General features: G+C 39.6%; 1 long non-coding RNA gene across 1 annotated transcript; it reads left to right on the top strand.

The window, feature by feature from the left end:
- The first annotated feature begins 3,899 nt into the window (after nt 1–3,899).
- Nucleotides 3,900–7,722, top strand: LOC117942075. Its single transcript, XR_004656061.1, has 3 exons — nt 3,900–3,910; nt 6,136–6,139; nt 7,499–7,722. It is a non-coding gene; the product is annotated as an uncharacterized LOC117942075 (long non-coding RNA).
- Nucleotides 7,723–23,568: the final 15,846 nt, after the last annotated feature.

The following is a 23,568-nucleotide window of genomic DNA, read 5'->3' on the forward strand; positions in this document are numbered from 1 at the left end:
ATGTCCTTGCACCACCAAAGAGGCATAAATGTGGGAGTGCCATTATTTGGGGGGGGGTCAGCACAGGTCTCAGAGATCTATAAACCAGAGGTGGCAAGTACCTTAGCATCACGTTCTGGGCCCCTGTGTCCATGACACCTTGGTAAATGAAAACACCAACGCCTTCAAAAAAAATGTACTTCATGAAAGTATCAATAAAAATGACTAAAGACTTCACAAATAGCAATACATTTGATTTAATCTATTGTGTGTAATGTATTGGATTGCATTATCATCCAGACCTAAGCCATTCAGCATCCAAGAGTATGTTATGTCAAACCTTCTACTAAAATTTTGTTCAGTCATGAATCAAAACACTTACCGCCAGCTTCATGTTACAATAATGATGTCTATAAGGGCATTTTCATGAAGGTTTGTGGAGTTAATTAAAATGAACATTGAAAACAAAGACAAAGGCTAGCTGAAGAGCAGTAATCAGTTAATTAAATACAAAGCATTTAATCAGTGTGTAATAAATTCTGTTTACCGATGTCAACACTAAACCTAGATAGTTATGTTCATTAGTGTGTTCTGTGCAATTGTGTCCAAATAGATTATGCTACCTCCTTCTGCTAATATAAGATGACACCCACACCCCAAGCCGCTCTTATTACTCTATGAGTCATATTTTCCTTTCTATTTTGCTCTCAGCAGTGTGTGTGTGTGTGTGTTGGGGGGGGGGGGGTAGGTATTAGAGTCACTTTTAGTACTAGGAAATATGCGCCTGTCTTCTTAGACAGTGTCTCAATTCTCTCCATATTCTTGATGAGACATGATCAGAAAGACTAAATAAGTAAATGTCAACAGGCCTGGCTGAGCTGAAGCTCCTGAGATTTTGAATACTTCCATTTGCTTTGCAAGTTTAAAAAGGCGTACAAAAAGTATATTTGGATTTGATTGACAGACAGTATAAAATGAAGTTAGAGAAATACAGACGAACCGTGATAATAGCGAGAAAATGTGGGCATGTGCTAGACTGGGTAAACCCCGCCCACTCTGCCGGTGAATTGGTTTCACCCTGCAGCTCGGTCTGGGAAACCTGCATGTTTAATTCTCCTAATTCTCTCACAATTTTGCGGGAACCAATCACAACCTGGCGTCTTTACCTGCCACGCTTTTGGCGGGTTTAACACATTGACGATAGAAAAGCGACTAAGAACTTCATTGTTTACATTCTACATAAGGACCACCAAACGCCACCAAAGCGAAGCAACCCGTAGATGCCGCTGTTGCTTCTACATCACTCGGATCGTTGGTCTGAATGATAAATCTCAGATCTATTGAGCTTGGCTTGGTCTGGTGACAGCCAGACTAGGCGTGTGAGAGGAATAATAAGAGTTTGACGTAAGAATAGAGACAGAAAACAAAAATGTACGGTACAAAGACTACAAAAGACAGCAAAGAAAAGGTCAAGGAAAGTGAATGTGAATGAGAAAAAGAGAATTAAAGGAGATATAATGAGTAGGGTAAACACAAGTGCAAAGTGAAAAGAATAAGTCAATTCCATTGATTTATAGACCACATTTAAAACCAACCTTGTCTGAACAAAGTGCTGTACAAAGTTATATTATGTTATAAAAACAAAGGAAGACAATAAAAATATAGACACAATAAACATCATAGAAACAACACACATCTATACAAATGCCCCTAAACTAAATCATACACCAAAGAATAAAAATGTGTTTTAAGACAAGACTTACACAGCCACAAACGAGAAGGCCTGATCACCCTTTGTTTTCAATAAGACAGACAACAAGGCACTGGAACTATTAATCCGACAGTATGATGTGGTACACTGAAACAAAGAGTAACGAGTGAGAGAAGTAGATTCCCATCACTTATGGATATGAGAATGCTGAAGGACATCGGAGATCAATGGTGTATTCTCTCAATGTGCTTGCCTAAGCAGAACAAATTAAAGTCTAAGTAGGATACATAAATTGGGCAGAGGAGAAGAGCAGTAATGGGTTAAGAAGGACCAAACAGTGGTTAGGGCATGGGGAGTTGTTTATGGCAAAAAAAAAAAAAGATTGACTCAATGGGAGCAATTATAACATCACTTCACAACACACTTCACAACTTCACTTTTGCAAAAGTGTTGTGTTGTGAAGTGATGTTCTCTGCTTTAATTCCTAAAATATGCATCCTTACTTTTCATCATCATCTGTTGGAAAAGGTTTGTGTTTTGTGTGCGTGTGTGAGACAAAGAGAAGACTGTAAATATGTTGACGAGGTAGGTGACATCGTGAAGAGAGAAGCTGCTCACCCGATCAGAGATTAGTTTGTGTTCTCATTTTCTCTCTCTCTCATCTGTTAGTGTATCTCTCTCTCTCATATGTTAGTTTCTCTTTCTCTCTCTCTCTCTCTCTCTCTCTCTCTCTCTCTCTCTCTCTCTCTCTCTCTCTCTCCCTCAGTAGTTTATTTACTAGTCTTGCATTGTGAGACCCACTGGGGTTAGTCTACACAACTTTCTGTGATGGGAGAAAAACGTGCTCTGATTTATTGGCATTTATTTAAACCAATCACAATCTGTCAATCCGCTTAGCCCCGGACACAAGACAACGGTTAATAACTTTACATTTGAAGCATTTTGAGACTCTCTTTGTCCATTGTTTATTTCTAAAGAAACAAAACAATGCACAAAAGGCTCTGTTACCTTGTCACTCACGTTATGGCTCCGTAGCAGACGTTTTTTCAAAAATAGGCTAACAATTGTGTAATAACCACGCAAATTCTCGTTGCATATTCGACAAATGACTGTATGGTCAAGAGAAGCTCGCGGACAGCTTGGACTTCCATTAGCTGTTTAGGTTAAATTACTAATGTTGTAGTTAGCAGTACTTGGCGTGTATCTGTTATCTCCTGAGATATTCCTACACTCTCCATCTCTGCTGATTGGAAATAATTGAGATTTATCTGGGTACAGCTACCCGAAGACTTACAACTTTCAGACAGATATCCCACATCACAACTATGTCGTCAAGCTCACTTGGAGGCTGCTTTTCTTTTTTTTTGTATGAAGTGTGACATATAGCCTGCTGACCGGAGGATGCAAGTTGATCTACAGCCCACTGGGGCTGCTGGCCCACGGCGGCTTAATGCATGGGCTACATATGCTGGAATTAAAATAAGTGAACTTTACGGTTATGGGGAAACAATGAACCTCCTGCGTAGCTTCTGTGCCAACACAACATTCTCCAACACTCAAAGTAAATCCACCGAGGATCTCGTTACAACCAAATCTTCATGGCTCGCAAGAATGGAAAAATAATCCCCTGTCTTTGGACTGTTGATCACAGTCATTTGAAGCCTGGATTTGTTTATCTGTAAACCCTGCTCACCCAGGAGACGGGGTGGTCTCACACCTCTCTATCGCAAGAATGTGAAACTGAGACCCCTATCTGTGCCTGATCACACCTTTTATGAACTGCTGGTTATTATACTCAGAGGACTCACACCCACCATTATTGCAGTATTGTACAGACCACCTAGACCATCAACTATGTTTATTCCTGAACTTTTGACTGTTCTCCTCATTTAATCCTGATGGGGGATCAGGGATACATGCATTCACAAAAGACTTTATGGATATGCTAGACTCCCTTGACACAATATGTTACATTTCCAAAACACAACAAAGGAAATATTTTAGATCTGGTCTGTTGCTCTGGTATCAAGGCTAGCAATATCAGTACTGCTGAAATACCCATCTCTGATCACTAAGTTGTACTGTTTGCCTTATGTCATGAAGTCGAAGATTCAGCGCGTGATGTCATATTGCAACATTAAAAAGGTGCCATTCATCCCTCCCCTGCTTCTAATACTTCACTGGAGGATTTAGTTGACCACTACAATGACTGTACAATGAGTGTCTATAGCACTTGACAGACTTTCTCCTATAGAGACGCAAACTGTTTAATTTGTGAATTTCGTTCCTTGGTTTAGACCTGAATTTCGGCATATGAAATCCTTGGCCGACACCTGAAGCGGCTGTCAAAAAAAAAGGCTAGTCTTACTGTGCATAAAGAGATGTACTCTGAACACCTGCATCAGTATAAAAATGCCATCTATGTTACAAAAACATTATACTATGCAAAGATAATCTGTGAGGGACATGGAAACACCAGGGCTCTCTTTTCCACAGTTAATGGTCTGCTTAAGCCACCTGATAACATCACCCATCAGGAATTCTCTGATGAACGCAGCTCAGTCTTCCTGAACCTTTTTAATATCGAAATTGAGGCACTCCACCAGCAATTAGAATGTTCAATTACTCAGCTGACACAACCATGCTCACGGAGCACTCAGGAATCACCCTACAACAGTGAACTCTGTGAATTCATTCTCCCTGCTGAAAGTACCATCTGTGGCCTCATCAAAAAGTGTAATTCCTCCACCTGTCAGCTGGACCCTCTTCCAACAAGCCTGGTTAAGAGCTGCCTGCCATCTATTGCTCCGATTATTACATCAATACTTAACATCTCTCTTCTCTCTGGCACTGTACCACCATTTTTTTAAACTGCGCTTGTCAGACCAACACTGAAAAAACCTGGATTGGATTCTGACAACCTCAACAACTACAGGCCTATTTCCAGCTTGCCTTTTCTCTACAAAGTTCTTGAGTAGATAGTGGAAACTCAACTCCAGGATCACATGAAGGACAATGATCTCTTCAAGCCATTCCAGTCTGGATTTCGTCCAACGCACAGTAGTGAAACGGCTTTGATTGAGATTACTAATAACCTTCTCTGTACAGCTGATGATGGACTTATTTCCATACTGATTCTCCTTGATCTCAGTGCAGCCTTTGATACCATCTCTCACCATCTTCTCCTGGATCGTTTAGCCAATAATGGGCTGCGGGGCAGTGTTCACCAGGGGATCACCTCCTGAGAATCCAAATCAGCTTTATTTGTCAGGTATGAGGACACATACAAGGAATTTTGCTTTAGATCGTACAGCTCACAATGCGCTTACTCATACAAAACAAACAATAAAACAACCAATATATGCACACAATAAACAGAAACAATATAGACAGGTTGAGGCAATAGTGCAATGAAAAGTATAAAGTATGCAGGAGTAAATTATAATTATGATAGTTATTATTATTTTAATTATGGAGCACAGTGCAAAGGGTGCTAGAATAAATAGTATTATGTTATTATATAAGTATTATATTACAATATTAACAGTATGAACAGCTCTGAAATAGAGAATTTGAATGATGAATAAATAATAAGTGGAACCAGTAAACAGACTGATTGGAGACAGAGTTGCTGGGTTATTGCACCGGAATTGAATCTGGCACTGTGAGTAAGAAGTCAGCTGTTCCTCAGAATGATGGCTTGTGGGAAGAAATGGTTCCTGAGTTGTAAAACTCCTAAAACAATGGATTGGCCAACCATTTTCTGTCTCAGATCAGCTGTGGGCGAGAACCGTGGATGAGGAAAAGGAGTCATCGGAGCAGTACTGCGGGCGGCGAGTTGACCTACCCCGCAGCAGTGAAAAATCCCAACACGGACTTGTAGTCATGATTTTACTGACTGGTGTAAATCCTTGTTTTTAAACAATAGTGTGGCTAAAACTAAAGAGATGTGCATTGAATTCAGACAAAGTTCCACTGTTACTTATCCAGTTGTAATGGACACCCAACCAGTTGAACTAGTACAACAGTACAAATATCTTGGGTCTGTGATTGACGGTAAACTGTGCTTTGAGCGCATGCACTTTATCCATACACTTCGCAGTTTTAATGTCACTTTGTAATAAACAGAAAAATTGTACACAAGGTATTGTGAAGCTAGTGCAGCAGAATTGCGGTTCACACCCTTAGATGACCAGCATCATTAGTATAAGGCCAGATCCTTGAAGAACATCCAGTACTGCAGTGATTTCTATGCTATAGCTACATCCATCAATACATCATTCTCCATTGTTTAAAACCTTACCATTTATTTCACAAACATGACCAGTTATAATAATCATGCATGTCTTTGTTAACTATGTGTCTGTTTATCGATTTGAAAAGGGTAACAGAAGTAAACAAGTATTGATAGTGTCTTACCGGCGTCTGCTTCTTTGTGTATAAAGGAAAGTCGTGAGTGCTTGGAATGTAAAAGCAATCACTGGCTATTATGACTAGTAAGTATAATATTGACAGGGAACCAAATGCTGGAACAAAGGTTCTTGACATATTCATTTAAGGTTCTGATCAGTACATCATATATAGTATGGCTTTGAAGGCCATGCGAGCCGGTCAGTTAAGCTTCACCTTGCCCTGTCAACATCCACGGTGCAAAGATTCCAGATATATCTCCGTTAACAAAATCTAGGATTTACATTCATGAAGTGAAACGATGTGTGATGCATGCCAAAAATGTTTTTTTTTTTTAAATTGGCATGAAAAGGAAAGCATGCTTCGGTCTATAAATTACAGGATGTCTGTCTGTGTGTCTATTATTCACATATTTCTCATACCGTTAGCCCGATGGATTTCAAGTGCCTGTAGCAAGACATCTTGCTACAGGCACTTGAAATCACAAGTAAGTGCAGTGCCAAGTGTGACGTTCTTTGTATTTGAAATGCAAAACCTATTATTAATTATATATTGGTAAAAAAGCACACATTGGATTTTGCCTCTCTAGCTGCACGCCACTCCCCTCTCACACTGCACATTGAGTGAGGACAGCGCAGGACCAGAGACAGAGAGGGTTGAAGAAAGCAGCGGAGCTTTGGCAGCTGCAACGTAAAATACACCTCAGCACCACATAAATGTAAAAAGGTGCACTACTTTTCTTTCCACAATTCATGAACATAAGGACATTTCAGAATCCCACACATGCAAAGCACAACAGGCTACAGACGACAAGTGGCAGCAGACAGAGAGTGATGCCACTTTATATCTAATAAAGTGAGGCGTCTCGGTGTGTGTGTGTGTGTGTGTGTGTGTGTGTGTGTGTGTGTTTGTGTGTTTGTCTGTCTGTCTGTCTGTCTGTCTGTCTGTCTTTGGGGGCAAGGTAACCTGCAAATCACACGCAGTTGCCACATGCACAACGCTTTAAGTTTTATAGCACGGGGTGGAGTGTTACCAGCTTTTAATCCATTACACTTTTTCCTGCTTCCAACGTTACATGATTGCTGGATATACCAAACTAACTTTTTTTCACGTTACTGGAGCATGCGGATAGCTGACACGAACATTGCAACTGTTGTTGTTCTTGTTGTTGTTGTGCTGTTGTGTTGAATAAGGTTGGGAAAAAAGGCGTTTTGTAACACTGGCTTTTCTATGTCTATAATTTCGTTAGGAGGAAACTCAATTTAATTCTATTGTGCCAAACCTAAATACTAAACAAATGCTAGATACTATATTGTATTAAGTTGCTGTGAGCTGTACATTCACCCCTTCGAAACAGAGGTTGAACATAACCTAATCTTGGAGCATATTCCTCCACAGCTATCTCGGAGCTGACCGGGCAAAGATACCAGTTTTCATCAGACTCACCCTGGGTCCAGTTAATTCTACTGCTAACTTATAACACTAATACCATTACTGTTGCCAAAATAACCCACGTATCAAATCCATACTTCAGTTAGCTGTCAAGCCACAAGTGTTAAATTGGTTAACCCTCATTCAGGACGAGACAACACCGCCGTCATTATAAACGCTGACTGTGGTGATATCAATATTGTTGACAAAAAGATACTACAATTATCTCTCTCTCACTCTCACTTTCACTCCCCCTCTCTCGCAATTGGCCACTGTACTAGTTAACCTAAACATGCATTTAGTGGCTCATTTTGCAAAAATGAAAGTTAGGGGCAGCCTAAAAGCAAATATAAAAAAGTGCTTAAATGTTTAAACATTTGTGTAAATGTTTAAATTCTAATCATGATAATTGTATATTGAGAAGAATATACAGTCCTTGATACAATTCAATTACAGCATGTCAAAGAAGTAATAATGTATAAGAAATGTATAAAGTATTTCCTCATACAGAATTAAAACCATAAAAGATCCTCAATATGTGTGCATTACCAATTGAATGTTAATGAGACAGGAATACAGTACTGCAGTGTGCATTAACTACATGCCAAATGCTGTGCAATTTGAAAATTTTCCATTTCCATAAGAGAAATCAGAAACAGACTCAATCCTCAGACAAGAAATTAGAAAGAAAAGGATTGTTTAAAATGATACACACAAAGTTAATAAGACCAACACAAAGTCAGAAATAGAGAGAGAGGCAAAGGGATCCAATGTCTTGGGATAATGTGAAGTTGTGACTCTGGGCAATGCCCAGACACTCACTGTGTGTGTGGGAGTGGTGAGTGTCATGTTGGTCCTAAGAGTGGGCCCTAGGTTGTTGGGGTCAGTACTCCAGTTCTCAGTATTGCTCTGTGCAATAACTTGCTATACACAGTAGTTGTTGTTACTCTTCTCTATGCATGCAGCACAGCAGATTGATTCTACCACATCACTGACCTTTGGTTGTGAAATGTTTGGAATTGATGTGTTGTCTCTTAGCCAAGCAATATGTTACAGTTATACAAACACCGTCTAGCCAGTCAATAACTTCCATAATGACATGACTTTTCAGCTACTGTTGATTGCATCATCCGCTCTTAATTAGAACCTACAGTGGGAGAACACATATTTGACACACTGCTGATTTTGCAGGTTTTCCTAGAAAATCACATTGTATGATTTTTAAATAATTAAGATTAATTTCATTTTTTATAATTAAAAAACAATAATTGCAGTTAATACAGGTAATTCATTTACCCTTTACATGTATTAACTGCATCTGTTTTAACTTGTTACCTGTATAAAAGACACCTGTCCACGCACTTAATCAGACTCCAACCTCTCCACAATGGCCAAGACCAGAGACCTGTGTAAGGACATCAGGGATGCAATTGTAGACCTGCACAAGGCTGGGATTGGCTACAGGACAATAGACAAGCAGCTTGGTGAGAAGGCAACAACTGTTGCCAAGATGACGGTCAATCTCCCTCTGTCTCGGGCTCCATGCAAGATCTCACCTTGTGGGGCATCAGTGATCATGAGGAAGGTGAGACATCGGCCCAGAACTACATGGCAGGACCTGGTCAATGACCTAAAGAGAGCTGGGAACACAGTCTCAAAGAAAACCATTAGTTACACACTATGCCGTCATGGAATAAAATCCGTCAGCGCACCACGCTAGGTCCCCCTGCTCAAGCCAGTGCATGTCCAGGCCTGTCTGAATTTTTCCAACGACCATCTGCATGATCTAGAGGAGGAATGGTCATCTGGTTGAATGAGACAAAAATAGAGCTTTTTGGTCTGAACTCCACTCATCATGTTTGGAGGAAGAAGAAGGATGAGTCCAATCCCAAGAACACCATCGCTACTGTGAAGCAACATCAAAACATCATTCTTTGGGAATGCTTTTCTGCAAAGGGGACAGGACGACTGCACCATAGTGAGGGGAGGATGGATGGGGCCATGTACGGCGAGATCTTGGCCAACAACCTCCTTCCCAGAGTAAGAGCTTTCAAGATGGGTCGTGACTGGGTCTTCCAGCATGACAATGACCCAAAACACAGCCTCCAGACTCCAGACTTGAACTCAATAGAAAATCTTTGGAGGGAGCTGAATGTCAGTATTGCCCAGCGACATTCCCAAAACCTGAAGGCTCTGGAGAAGGTCTGTATGGAGAAGTGGGCCGAAATCCCTGCTGCAGTGTTTGCAAACCTGCTCAAGAACTACAGGAAACATGATCTCTGTAATTGCAAACAAAGGTTTCTGTACCAAATATTAAGTTCTGCTTTTCTGATGTATCAATTACTTATGATTTAAAAATCAAACAATATGATTTTCTGGGAACCTGAAAAATCAGCAGTGTATCAAATACTATGTATCTTTTCCTATTTTCTTCTGTTTAAGTTTCATGCAGAAATTCTAATTTGCACCAGCTGTATGAAATCATTAATGCCCTTGAGAATATAATATAACACCCTGGCCAGTAAACAGACATTTACAGACAAAACTTGTTTGATATTTCTGACCTAAAACAACATTTATTAATGGTTGGCCTTATTGTAAAAATATACATTATTTCCAGTATATTTTTACAAATGTTCGTCAGAATAAGAATAGCACTAAAATGGTGGACACAACCATTCATTCTGTATTCTGACAAATCATTTTATGCCTTGTCATATATGCATTATGACAAGTTAATTTTGTGATTACAGTGCAATTTTTTCCCACTGCTTTGCTACGAATTGTGTAATACCTACACACACACACACGCACACACACAAACACACACACATATGCATAGCTGGCTTGTGATTCACAAGTCAAATCTGCTGTATAAAAGCCTCACAAACACAGGCTTTTCCAGACCGTACACACACTGACGTACACTTGCCCGTATACGTCACTCGAAGAACTTAATCTCTTCAGTGCATAAAAGCAGACTGTAATGTGATATGCAACAACAGAGTGACATCACTAGAAAGATCCAAACAGGTGACCTTTTGTGATTATTTTGCAGGCATATGATTGTCCTGTAACCCTAAGGTACACTCTGTGATTCAAATAAATAAACTCAACTGTGGACATTTAAAATGTGACTATTACTCTCAGATTGAAATATTTGGCTTTCATCAAGCAATTTGACTGAGTCAAAAATTAGGTGCATGTACATTGACAGTCAAAAATAGAATTTGGCCTTTTAGACATTAACAGTTTGACTTTGGTCTATGTTCCAAAGTATGTATCTAATATCACATTATAGTCCTACCAACTCATTTCCACATCTCCACACACAGATGACTTGTGTTTTTTTAGGTACACCTAGCTGAAACTGATGCGGTGTAACACAAGAGTCCTTTAATTAAATCCTTCATGCAGGTCATAATGTTCAGTTATTTCCTTTAAGAGGACGAACCCCCCTGACCAAATCAGACCTACTTTACAAAGAAACTAGTTTTTTTTTCAATTATTTCCCAGTTATTTTTGGTATAATTTGCTGAATGAAAAACATAAAATGAATGATGATGTGCAGTTTTTTCCAATATTTTACTATCCAAATTCTCTTTGTTAGTTTCTCCACAACATGGATTCTGTCGTCAGTTAACCTTTACGCCCAAATTACACAGGATGCGGAACGGCTGTGGATCCGCTCCGGAAAGGTGGCGGAGTCATCAGGTTTCAGTTAAATTCATTGTGTGTATTTTCACAGACTGCGGAACGGCTGCGTTCGTCTCCGTCCCAGCTCCGGCGTTCCGCAGCCCTCCGGAGCAGATTTGCAGAGCTTCTATTTTTGAGGGCGCCAGAGAGCTTTGCAGCAGTTGAGGACACGGCAGATAGTGCGGGACAGGAAGTCGAGCACAGAAAAAAATATAAACTTTTGGTTAATTTTCAAAATAAAATAGACCATGTTCACACCAGATCATATTTCCCTGCACTACACCTTGAAAACACAGCACAGAGTTTTCCTCTATACTCCTATGGGTGGAAAAAAACTGTTGTTGTTTTTGTGGTTCTATTCTACATGAATTTGCAAGATCTCGTGGATCCTCAAGACTTCAGCTGTCAGTCATGGGCGCAGCCGTTTCAAAACAAATCCAGACCTGGTTGGTGTTGACGGACAGCGGAGCAAGGAGCCGTCACGAAGCGGAACCGATCTGCAGCCGTTACGCATCTGGTGGAATTTGGGGGTAAGTCCTTCACTAATGTAGTTAATGTGATAGTTATAGATAAGTAACACTGGGTATAGGATGATACAAGAGACAGTTAAATGAAGGATAACATGAGTGCCCATTTTGTAGTCTTTGCCCCTCACTACTTTATTTATTTATCCATTCATTCAATCAGTGTCAATGTCATAATTGCATGTCACATTATTGAGATAATTACCATTTCAATGCTACTTCCGGAGACCATTGAGACTAAAACTTCTCAAACTAACTAGTTTTTGTATTACCATTTGTTTATTGCTGCTGGGAGGCACTACACCAGTGTTTATGGCTCCCTCTTTCAGCATACACTCTTTCTCTATGGTTGAACATTCAAAAACTGGACAAAGCCCAGAACTACTCTTGCCATATAGTGGTTAGACAGTTGAGCCAGTTCTTCCAGTATCTGGGTTCATTCCCTCAGTCAGTAAAACAGTATAAAACAATTCCATTGCCTTATACCCAAAAATAAAAAAAGACATTAAGTGTAGCTACATATAAACCAACAATTTTGCCAAGAGGATTATAATAGCTGGTATAGGGCGTTTTCACACCTATTGTTTGTTTGCTCTGGTCCAGATTAGTTGATAAATTTGTAAACTTGGAGTGATTCCCATTGGTTTTGTTTCACACTTACTGAAATGTGTTATCACAAACCACGGTTTATTGATCAGATGTGTCTGGGGCGGGAGCAGGAAAGTAAATACAGGAAGACGGTCATGAGTTCTGTGTGCACATTTCTTGCATCTCCATGGTCAATCCAGCTCATTTAATTCAAATAATCAGACGTTGTTTTGGGGCCAACGTTAGCACATCTGCTCTGGTCAGTAAGACTTCACTCTGCCGGTGACTCCAACTTTAGCTGTGGCTGGTTTGACCACGGAACTGAGAGTGACAAGCTTGACAGCCGTCAATTTCTGTGAGAGAAACATTGCATGCTGCTACAGTTTGCCTGATCTGCCTTATTCTCAGATTGCAGTAAGTCTGACTATGGGAAACATATGACAAACGAAGTTTCCAGAGTTTGATTGAACAGAGACCACCTCATCATGAGGTCTCAGTATACTTGTTTTGTCCAGTAGTTTTGTTGCACATCCAAGTTAGATTGCTGCATTTACACATGACCAAACACACTGCACCATGGGGGAAAACTAACTCTAGTGCCATTCAACCAAACTAAATGAGGCAGGTGTGAAAGCACCCTAGGAATAAATAACTTGTAAACTCAACTCAAAGTTGTTTTTCACTATATATGTTCTATTAAATAGTGACAAATGTACAACTCATCACTCAGAGTAAAAGTGATGGTCACAGTGCACATTCTGCCAAATATGGGTATTACTGAGCAGAGTGGAGGTCCTGGCCAGATGCTTTTGCAGTGCCATCAACTTACTGTGTGCCACAGTATTGCATATCTAATATTTCACCCCTGTGGGCCTACAATTACATGTATAGCATTACACCCACAACTTAGAGGGTACAATAACTGCTTTAGCAGCTGGACTGCACACACACTTTAGACGCAAGCCTTTACTTTACTACTTTATTATTATTTATTTTTTGACAAATAGTGCATGAAACATATCATTACTTTAATAATGGAGGTTAGGGTTTATGTGTCCAGTGACCAAGCAGAGTATTAGGGTGATGCATGCAGCCCGTTGCACGGTGAACTACACATGTGGGATAATAGGATATGTATCATCTTTTTGATAGCAAACTCTCAAGCTATTATTATAAAAGTGATGGTTATCTTTGCACTATTTGGTCACAACAACCATGGCGGTGTGTTTCAGACACATTTAAAAAGTGTTTCAACAGTAATTTGTTATGAATGGTACATCAGACATTTATTTGGATAATATTGTTGTCACAGCTTACACCTCTGTCAGTGTAGCCTCTCTATAACAGCCAAACTGACCAAAACCCAGAGCTAATCTTGTCAGTGAGATGACCTAGTTCCTTTTGACATCAAAATGGCTTTTGTAGCTCTGATTCATCTGGATTTAGGCCAGCACCCAAGTACTTGCAAACTACAGCTTAATAAACAATATCTCTTCTAATGTGAGAACCACATTAGAAGAACCAGAATGATCATACATGTATGCATTTTTACTTGACACACAGTGGAGAGAAACAGAAATAAATATAAAATAAAATATAGCTGAGCCTCATCATTGTCTTTTCACAACTGTTACAGAACACATCGCTAGAGTATCTAACCTGTCCCCTTTTGGATATAGGACAGACAGCTTGGCCATTGAGACCAGATGACTGTAACTGAATGATTAAAACTTTAAAGTTAGACTGCTAATGAAAATGAATAAAAGAAGAAAGATAAAACAAGATAAATTTGAGGTTGTAGATCTTGTGAAAACTAATGACAGCTCCCATGAGGCTCCAACAAGTTTTTGCCCTGTTCCCACATGTTCTCCCCTGATTGTCTCATTTCCCTCTGCTTTCTTCTCATAGCCAAAAGCTGACTTTGAAATCAACATTGATGATGATGGCATTCACACTTATTAGTCTCTACCTCAGTTGCTGTGTGTGTGCATGTGTGTATTTTTTTCTGAGTTTTCCCCATTAGACCTCTCTCCATGATCCTCTTTCTCCTTTTGCCATAGTAATTTACCCCAAAGACTCGGTGAGGCAGCTACGAATGCTGTCTGTCTGTCTGTAAGAATACATAAATAAGAGTCGGGGAGCACGGAGTGGGTGAGACTGCCGGTCAGAAAAGCGTGACTCGCTCTAAAATGTTTTGAGCAGCCACTTTGCTGTTTTCTAAACAAAATATATGTTTAAATTAGCTGTATGTGCGCATACGTATTTTTTAACGATCAATTTGTTTCTGGTTGTTACCGTGTTGAATTGTAGTGTTATGGCTTCATTCATGCTGCCTTACTGTTCTGGAACCAAAAACAGAGTTTCCCATCTCTGGGTAAATCAACTCAGAGTTTAGGATTAGACTCAGAGTTTATTAAACCTCCTTCCTAAAACGGGTCCCTGATATAATGATACAAGTGAACAGGATAATTATGATATATTGCAGATACTTAACAAATTCTGTACATGTCCCTGAAAGGGTACGTTAAAACATTTATATAAAAAAGAAGGAAAAAAAAGATTTAAATAGTAAAAATGAATAATATATGCAAATAATATATACAATTCTCTCCTTATTAATCTGATATTGGGACAGAAGAAGACATATATAGCTGCTAGCCATGACGTGTTCTTATCTTACCCTAATTAAAAAGCAAGCATTTTGTCCTCAGTGTAACTAGTAAAGCCCGTAATATGTTTTTCACATTTATGAAAATATTAGGTTCTTAAAGTGATGGTTTGGAGTAATTCCAAGCCAAACAACGCCCTAGAAGCTTTTTTTCCCATGGTCTAACATTGGGCTAGGGCTAGTTAGTGCTATCAGCCGAATGGCTTAGTGTAGGTGCTAATGGAACCAACTGTATTTCTCGTAAAGTATCCGACTAATAATGCCCGGAATGGTACCAAACTTCTACAGTAGTACAAATTTGATCTGTACTCATAAAACAAGGCATTGGAAAGTGTACACCAGGAGTGTATTTAAATAGCACTTGCCCGATTGCTAAAACTCTCTGCTGCTAGTGCTGGACATAAGAAGTGTGATTTGGTTTTGATGTCCTGGTGGCAGTATGTACAGACACATTCCTCTCTTGATCTCCACAATTTTAAATGTCAACCTCTTTCAATTTCCAGCTCATGGTCACTGACTCTGTATTTCTTTTTTTTCAACTGTTTAGCTGCGTGGGCCTCCAAGCCAGCTGTTCCAGGGGGTGAATGTCTGAACACTGCTAGTTGCTCAGGAGAGCTTTGTATTCAATGGGATTTGTATTCGCTTGATATAAATGCTGCCAACAATTAATTGACCTTTTTTGGATTCAAATTTCAAGAGGGAATATATACAGAGTTCTGCTCTGCACGGATTGTTTAGGGTAGTTGGGCAAACTTTTAGAACAATTGTACAGAATTCCAATAGTAATTTTTCAGTGGTAGTGTAATCCCCGTTTTCAAATTCGGTTTTTGAAATAGGGCCCCGCTTCCATAAAGCATTATTGGTGTTCAGAAAATTACATAGTGTGTTTATGGCCAGGTTGAAACTCTCTGATGCACTCATTTCTACCCCTAAATAATTATATGAACCCTTTTGTTCAAGGCTGGTGTTGCCCAGAGTGAAGTTGTAACTGTGGAGTTCATTGATATACATGTTAAAAAGTGTTGGACTCAAAATGCATCCCTATCTCATTCCACGCCCTTGTTTAAAGAATTCTGTTCTTTTGCAGCGAATTGGTACTGCACATTTATTTTCCATGTACATTGATTTATTAGTGTCATAGAACTTTACCCCTTATACCACTTTCAAAAGTTTTATTAAAAAAGCCTGTCATGCCAAATTGAGTTAAATGCATTTTTAAAGTCTATAAAACATGCAAATATTTTGACATTTTTAATTTTGGTGTAGTTTTTAATAAGGGTGTGCAGATTGTTAATGTGTTCTCCTGTACGATATTTCTGTTTTAAGCCAATTCGATTTTTACTTAAGACGTTGTGCTTGGTAAGGAAGGACTGTATTTGGGAATTAATAATACTGTAGAAGACGTTCCCCAGACTACTGTCCAAACCAATTCCTCTGTAGTTGTTAGGGTCTAGAGCCTGACCGATATATCAGCGGGCAGATATTATCGGCCAATATTAGGCATTTCTCGATCTATTGGTATAGGCATTTATAATGGCCGATCATTCATCGTAATTATTTATAATGACAAATAAAGGATTTTGATCCATATTATGAGCGTTGCCATTGCATAGTTTGTCAACCTGAGGGCGCTCTATGTGTTTTTGTTCAAGGGAATTTGAGTTTCATATGTTAAGTTTGAATTTTTATAAATTTTATTTATCAATACTTTAAAATATTTTGATGTTTCTCTGTTCTGTTCTGACACTAAAACCATTTATTATCATATTATTTTAGTAAGAACTCATAAATAACTACAATAAATAATTTTAGGGAAATCTGTTTATGTGTTGTAAGCCGTTCCTGATTTTTTTTTTTTTTATGTATAAATATATATATATATATACACACATATATATCGATGTATCTGCATTTCGGATTTTTAAATAACCAAATATTCGTATTGGTCTTACAAATCTTTTATCAGTCGGCCTCTATTTGGTCCAATCTGTCACTATTTTTGAAAACAGGGGTGATGAGTCCATAATTCCAGATCTCAGGGAAATAACCACACTCCAAAACAATGCTGATCAGCTTGTGGAGGGCAGCATGCGGTGTAGTCTCTCGCTCGCTCTCTCCCTCTCCCTCTGAGAATTAGGTCTCTCACAAGACGTGTTGTGGGTAATTTTGCTCCGACAGTTTGGGGCTATAGCAAGCAGAGTGAGATGGTGGATGGGATGGTAGGCGTGGAGAATGTATGTGTGTGTGATAAAGAAAGAGTGATAAAGAGGAAGAGAGAGAGAGCGTGCCACACAACTCAGGTTGCCAGGCGAGGACACCATCCGGCAACTGGCTCAAAACCTCCTCCAGCATGACTGCTTGAAGATCAACAAAACAATGCGTGAATGGAGAGTGCATTCACAGACACACATGCACGCATTCACACACTCAAGTGCAATGATCAGTGGTAATTGTCTCATGGGGTCAATTATCTGATTGGGGTCAGTGAAGGATTGTGCAAGTTATTGGTGTGAAGTGAGTCCAACTTTTATGTAGGAGACCAGTGTGCCTCCTGTCACTGATCCACAATTAACCTTTTTATTAACCATCCTCACAGTCTTTCCTCAACCAAGTGTTTTTGCATCCGCCTAACCATTAGGGGGATGCAAAAACACTTGGTTGAGGAAAAACTGTGGGCAGATTGTGGTTATGGCTGATACACTATAGTATGGTTAGGGCTTAACCATACCATAGTTTATCAGCCATAACCATAATCTCTCTCTTAACGTTGGCATTGGACATAAAACATAAATTGTAATTCAGGGTTTTGCAAAATTGTTCCAGTTTGGCAATAGGGTGAACTAGGGACTTGTTTTTTCCACTGCATTCTCAAAAGTGAAAACTCTTTGTAAATGGTTAATTGAATCCTCAATTAATCAAGCAATTTATTCAATTTAACTTTTTTCAATATTTGTTACATATTTCACTATACTATATCCCTTTATCACTCACACTTCTTCTTCTTGTCATTATTATTATTATTATTATTATTATTATTATTATTATTATTATTATTATTATCATCATCATCATCAGGTTCTCATTAATTAACAATAGACAAAGCACAGCCTAGGCAGGGATTTGGGTATACAGTGAATCAACCCACAATATATACTGGTACTTCCTATGCATTTTTCCAAAAAGTAAAAGAAAGGTTTGTCAACAACTCTCAACGCAGGTAGATTATTTTTTTTTTTTTTTTTTTTCCAAAACAAGCTTATTTGGTATATATCAATTTTTAACTTAAAACAAATGACTGACTAATATACTGTTATATTATCTGTGCTTACATAGAATATATTTGAATGGCTTGATGCTCTTTGAATATGTTGTTGCATTTTAAAATGTTTCGGTGCAAAGGAGGGACCTATCTGCGATTGCTCTACTTGGTTCTAACCAAAGCATAGCGCTTTGGAATCTCCATTGTGCACCATTCCTGGCTGTGCGCATCTCTCTATAGACCTAACGCCCATATACTGTAAACTTGATCTGGAATCTAATATTTCCCCAAAACATAGTTTAGTTCTGCTCGTATAACATGAGGCCGAATATTTCACAATTCAGTTTAATTGTTTTAAGTTTGACAAATACAGATCAACAACACTGCCCGACATCCATCCATGCATTCATCTTCTGCAGCTTATCCGGTATCAAATTGCGGGGGCAGTAGCTCCAGCAGGGAACCCTAAACTTCTAGGGTTCTAACTAAAGCTCCAACTGGGGAATTCCGAGGCCTTCCCAGGCCAGGTTGGAGATATCTCTCCACCTAGTCCTGGGTCTTCCCCGAGGCCTCCTGCCAGCTGGATGTGCCTGGAACACCTCCCTAGGGAGACACCCAGGAGGCATCCTTACCAGATGCCAGAACCACCTCAACTGGCTCCTTTCGACGCGAAGGAGCAGGAGCTCTACTTTGAGCTCCTCTCGGATGACTGAGCTTCTCACCCTATCTCTAAGGGAGACGCCCGCCACCCTCCTGAGATAACCCACTTTGGCCGCTTATACCCTGGATCTTTTTCTTTTGGCCATAACCCAGCCTTCATGACCATAGGTGGGGGTAGGAACAAACACTGACCGGTAGATCGAGAGCTTTGCCTTCTGGCTTAGCTCTCTTTTCATCGTGCGATAAACTGAATGTAATACCGCACCCGCTGCTCCGATTCGCCGACAACTCTCCTGCTTCTTTGTCCCCTCACTCGGGAACAAGACCCCAAGGTATTTAAACTCCTTCACTTGGGTTAAGAACTCATTCCCTACCTGAAAAAGTGCAATGGCTGCGGATCCCCTCTGCTATGGCGGCAGAGTCATTAGGTTTCCATTAAAGTTGATGTATGTATTTCCACTGACTATTGAACGGCTGGGTCCGGACTTCGTCCCAGCTCTGGCAATCCACAGCCCTCCGGAGCAAATACGCAGAACTCAGCACGTGGCAGATAGTGTGGGACAGGAAGTCGAGCACAGAAACAAAATAAAACATCCGGTTAATTTTTTAAATAAAATAGGCCGTGCTCACGGCGTATCATATTTCCCTGCACTACACCTTGAAAACACAGCAAAAAGTCAGTCATGGCCGCAGCCGTTCTGCAACAAATCCAGACCTGGTGGGTGTTGACGGGCGGTGGAGCACGGAGCCGTCACGCAAAGGAACCAATCTGCAGCCGTTACGCATCTGCTGACATTTGGGGGTAAAGTACCTAAACAACAACTTTTGCAACATGGTCCTTTACTGGAAATGATTTTCACACTTTCAGATCACTTGGAGCTAGCTAGCCTAGAATACTGACAAGCTGCATCCGATGCCGAACTTCACGTAGATTTTTAATAACTCTTGACAAAACTAAAATATATTGAAAGTATTCTGAAGAAAAGTTTTGGGTGGGCCTGTTGAAAAGTGGGTGGTCCTAGGCCCGTCAGGCCCCCCCCCATAATTCTGTGCCTGATTCACACTTGTTGTAATACAAATCTCAACCACGAAAAAAGGTGTTAACACTACAGAACCGCAGTGATCTGCTTTTTAATATCCTGATATAACTTGCCCTACTAACTGTGTGTGTGTGTGTGTGTGTGTGTCTGTGTTGCAGACAGATACAATGTAGTGACAGGCGCAGATGGGACACAGTGTTGCCCATTAAAGCACTGTATTTAATAATCTTATTATGCAAGTTAACAAGAAACATCGCACTAGCATAGCTGCTCTTCTCTTAGTGTCTTGTTGTGCACTGTAACTATTTCAGAAATTTCAGTAACAGTGACAATTATTTTCCTGGGTTTCATGACAAGAAGCTCCATAATGGTAGCTGTGGTCAATACAGAGACACTGTGAGGCTGTCATTACAGTGCAATGTTCTCATCAGCGGATGGTGTGTTCTCTCAATGTGTGTGAGAGAGAGCGTGCACGTTTTTAAATTTGGATGCTCTTCTGTCCTTAACTTCATTTCCACTGTTGGGGCAATCACTCAGATGTGACCTCATTAAAGTGCTTTTCAGTAGCCACAGACACAGACAATCTTGCATGTACAGAGTTTAGAAACTCAAAAAACAATATTTACAAAAAAAAAAGACCCCAGTGTGACATATACCTCATTTCTGTGGCCCAGTATATTTGCAGTGACTAATCCTGTGAGAATTGGATTCTACAATTGAAACATAAAATACTGGGTTTGATGTTAAAAGGAGAAAATGAGGATTAGCCTAATTTGCACTAAGAATTTTTCCTAGAACATTGTTCAAATTGAATATAAACATATATTGATCTTTTCAAAGAATGTTTTAAGTCCTGTTTTCCGAGTCAAAGTTTTCCCCAGCCTCTGCTTCTTAAATCTTAGACCAGACTACAATCTCATTCTGGAAATATGGAAATTCCAAGGCCAGGCCCTGAACTACAAAGAAAACTTTTAAAGTGAACACAGCTGCAGATTCCTTATTTTCACACAATGCCCTTTATAACTTTATCTTGTGGCTGTCAGTCAGCACCCCATACACATTCCTCTTAATAAGACTAGAATGCAGAAACAATTGGATATATACATAAAGATTTTTTTTTTTTTTAAAGATCACTTTTCTCAAAGGTTACTTTTCTTTGCAATGTTTCTGCTTTGTTGTTTTCTTCTATTTTGCTCTTCAAGCATTGATAAACAAGTACATGATAATTTGATTAATATATTTGTAGCAGGTTCTAAAATCATTCTCTGGCTTTTTTCCTAACATCTCTTGATCTCAAACATCAACAATGCATGCAGCATTTGTCAGAGTACAGACTGAGCTACAGTGTTATTAATTAAAAAGCATGACAGTCATATTGTGTTCCTTGCTCAAGGGTGAGTGGACAGGTCCACTACAAGAGATGAGCTGCACAGCTAGATGTCTAACTAATAAAGTTATTTCTGGTTGGTTCTTATCCTCCAGTGACTTAATATGCTTACAGAGTACAAAAAAGCATTCAACCAAGCATAGTACAAGATATTATTGATTCACAAACAGTGAAACAATTGTCCATCCCTGTCACACTATTCTCTTCTCAAAAGCGTATACTATATGATTGATTCAGTCTTTGTTTAACGTAAGAAAACTAAATCACATCCGTACGGCCATGTAAAGGAAGTCAGATGGACTGACAGACAGACAGACAGACAGAGAAAGAGAGAGAAAGACAGAGAGAAAGAGACAGAGAGACAGACACGAAAGCAGGCAGCCAGTCAGCCAAACAAGCAAGCCATCAAGTGGAAAGACTGGCAGGCAGGTGGTCCGGTTGGCAGGTGGCCAGGCGGGGATGTAAGTGGACAGCAAGAAAGGCGGACCAGCATTCAGACGTATTGACTCCCAAGCAGTCAGGCAGAGTGACAGGAGGGGAGACACATAGACAGAGCGATAGATAGGGAATTATTTGACTGTGTCTCCCTTCATCCCTTTGTGGTCCACAAAAGACTTAGGATGTGACATGAGGTATGTCACTGAAACCCCTAATAACAAGAAGAAAATTCCCAATGAAAAGTTTCGAAAGGTGACAGCTAAAAAAAAAGGCTTCTCATTTTTTAATGAAGTCCAAACTTTAGTTATGGCAGTACTGTTAGGACATTAATGATTTAAAGGATGTTCATCTTAGTCAGAAGAATACATGTTGTGGCTACTAGCTTATATGTTACCTTATTAATGAACCATGCCAATCTTTACCTGAAGCCCCATCCAAAACGGTTTGTCCCAATCTTGTAAACAGAGTTTTTGAATGATCACCACATACTGTAAGCTTTAGGGGAATGAATGACATCCCTCTGCTGCATGTGTTGCGTGGATCCATCCCCTGTCTCTTTTCATTTCTGGGTGTGGCTGTGGCTGAGCAGTGCTGACAGCCATTTCCTTCTCCATTGGTCACAGTGCTGCTTGCTGTCTGTGATGATAGAGTTGTCACTGATGTCCCTTCATCATGCAGTGATGACCTTAAACAGGCAGTGAGGACCAAGTTGACTGTAATGGCCTTTACGATGTCCAGACACATCAGTCAAACATTTTGACTGTGCTTTTCTTTGTACTTTTACTTTGCTTTTTGTTATCAACATTAAAAATGCCTTCCTAAATGACAAACATGCCAAGTTCCAAAAAAGATTAATGCAATATTTTTCTGAATTGCCATCACATCGACAACTGTTGGTCAGAGATATAAGGCTAAGCACCTCTTCCCTCAGCGGTTTTATGGCAGTGTAACAACAGTTTTAGGGAGGGAAGAGACATTATTTCCCCCCCTGTCATAAGTACTGTAGGAACTTTTGTCGATCAATGCTGTTGTTTTCCTGGTTAAGAAAGTCTTTCTCTTTAACTACATCAATTGTTAAATCATGTTGGTGCTGCAAAGTTCTTTAACACTTAGCTATGTAAAAAAAAAAAAAACTCATGACTTGAAAATGTAATTTTATAGGCCTACCAAAACTTTTTTCTGTCACTCACTCTGAATATTTTTATTTTAGAGCAAGGGCTTTTGTTTTTGGCATGACACTTGTCAAACCCAAACAGATCAATGTCCATTTTTGCTGCTGTAAGTGGTGATCTCATTAGCCCTGATCTGTAATCGTACGGTTACTACGGCTTCATTGTGACAAACTCTGTCCAATCCATGTGATGTGAGCTGAATGAGGGGGTTGTAGTGGCATCAGCTCAGTATTTTCTGACATCAGCTGACAAGATGAAGGAGTGAATGATGGCTTTTCATAAAGAAGAATGACAGTTTTACAGACCACCAGCTGCTCCCAAACACTCTTATCTAACCTCCCATTCACTGTTTGTGTATGTGGGCGTGTGGACGGTATCCCTGTGTGTATTGGTGTGCATGGGCTTGTGTTGTGTGTATTTGCCTTATTTGTAAAAAGACAGCTTCAAATAAACTGACAAACCAATACATATATATAAAAAGTAATAGAAAGGTGTTCATTTAGGATAACAGCAACAGTTTAGATTCATTCATTTCTTAAATAAGATGATGAGAATCTCCTATGACATTTTCTATTAATTTGCCTCTCTTTAATCCACTGTAACAT

Source organism: Etheostoma cragini, chromosome 3 (genome assembly GCF_013103735.1).
Source record: "Etheostoma cragini isolate CJK2018 chromosome 3, CSU_Ecrag_1.0, whole genome shotgun sequence".
Lineage (NCBI taxonomy): Eukaryota > Metazoa > Chordata > Actinopteri > Perciformes > Percidae > Etheostoma > Etheostoma cragini.